The following is a 1,922-nucleotide window of genomic DNA, read 5'->3' on the forward strand; positions in this document are numbered from 1 at the left end:
TGATTATTTACATGATACTATTTATGGAGGATTGTTACAATTTTTGGAAATGCTTTCTCTTCCTGAGAGAGCTTTGTCCTTTGTCAAGTTTGAGATCTTTTACTTCTGTTAATGTTAGAGGCTGTACAACTGGAAGTCCTGCTAGGGTATCACAAACAGAGAATGGCTTTTAAGATGGAAATATATCTTATTTTATTATGGTGACTTCGGGTGATAGGCACACAATGCAATATATAGATGATGTATCATAGAATTGTACACTTGAAACACATAATTTTATTAACCATTGTCAACCCAATAAATGTAATGAAAAAAATAAAGGGCTCACCTGATGAGGTTAGGCTGACCTAAATTTTTTTCTTATAATTATTACTAGTGTCCTGGTGCACAAAATTTGTGCACATTAAAAGGGGATTAATTAGAGGAAATATTTTAATATTGCTATTTGGGTTTTCTCTATAATAGAAGTGTCAGAGATAAAATAAAATTAGTATAATGTATATGAAAATCTTACTCCTGTCAGTGTCTGGGGCACACCATGGGACCCAGAGTCAAGTCCCCACCCATCCACATGTGTCTCAAAATCACACGAGACCCAGACCCAGCTGGCCTCCCACAATGGGCTAGAATCCAGACCTGGCTGGTCCCACCCTTTCCAAGCCCTGATGGGCAGGGGGCACAGCCTCAGGTCCCCTGTCCCAGAGCTGGGGCAGAGGGTGCGGTCTGAGGTCCCCCAGCCCGGGCTGGGTTGGAGGATGTGCCTTGAGATCCCCCTTCAAGCCCCACCGCGTGGGTGGCATGGCCTGAGTCCCCCATCAAGCCCTGCCAGGCAGGGGGCACAGCCTCAGGTCCCCTGTCCCAGAGCTGGGGCAGAGGGTGCGGTCTGAGGTCCCCCAGCCCGGGCTGGGTTGGAGGATGTGCCTTGAGATCCCCCTGCAAGCCCCACCGCGTAGGTGGCATGGCCTGAGTCCCCCATCAAGCCCTGCCAGGCAGGGGGCACAGCCTCAGGTCCCCTGTCCCAGGGCGAGGGGAGCAGCCGGAGGTCCCCTGGCCTAGCACTGGGTCAGGGGGGCGCACCTTGAGGTCCCCCATCAAGCCCCACCGGGTGTGGGAAGTGGCCTGAGGTCCTCTGGCCTGGCGCTAGGGTCAGGGGTGCGGCCTCAGGTTCCCCATCAAGCCCTGCTGGGAGGGGGGTGTGGCCTGAGGTCCCCCATCAAAGCTCTGTTGTGTGGGGGTCACGACCTGAAGTCCCCCGGCCTGGCACCATGGTGGGTGGTGTGGCCTGAGGTCTCCTGTCAAATCCCATGGGGGTCAAGGGGAGCGCAGCCTCAGGTTCCTGCTCATTGCTTGTTAAGGCTCATTAGGGGCACTCAGCCTCCACTGTGGGTGCAGCAGTCTTGTGTTACAGAAACCCCGCCTCCTCTGTGGGCACTGCCATTTTGTAGTGGAGTGATGGTCAATTTGCATATTCACTCTTTATTATATAGGATTTTTTTCTGGTTAATGGGGTACTAGAATAATTTTTAAGAGTATACAAAGAAATTTGTTGGTTTATGACAGCCATGATTTGAAACATTAAAATGTTCTGGGAATATGATTTGGGAAAAATATGATGAAAGGTCAAGATTCAGCAATCCACGGGCATCTTAAAAGATGTGCACAAACTCTCTAGGGTGAACTTTCCTCTGACTTCAGGCCCAAATTGTTTGCCTGTCAACCCCCTGAGTGGTTGGAAGACCCTGGCTCAGGAGAATTTATTTGGAACCTTTCTTCTTCTTCTTCTTCTTCTTCTTCTTCTTCTTCTTCTTCTTCTTCTTCTTCTTCTTCTTCTTCTTCCTAACTGCTTTTCTATTACTCTTTTTAAAATTCTCTCTTAGTCTTTAACCTTTGACATTTTAATTATGTGTCTTGGAGTGGTCCTC

This window comes from Myotis davidii, unplaced genomic scaffold (genome assembly GCF_000327345.1).
Source record: "Myotis davidii unplaced genomic scaffold, ASM32734v1 scaffold1670, whole genome shotgun sequence".
Taxonomy (NCBI): domain Eukaryota; kingdom Metazoa; phylum Chordata; class Mammalia; order Chiroptera; family Vespertilionidae; genus Myotis; species Myotis davidii.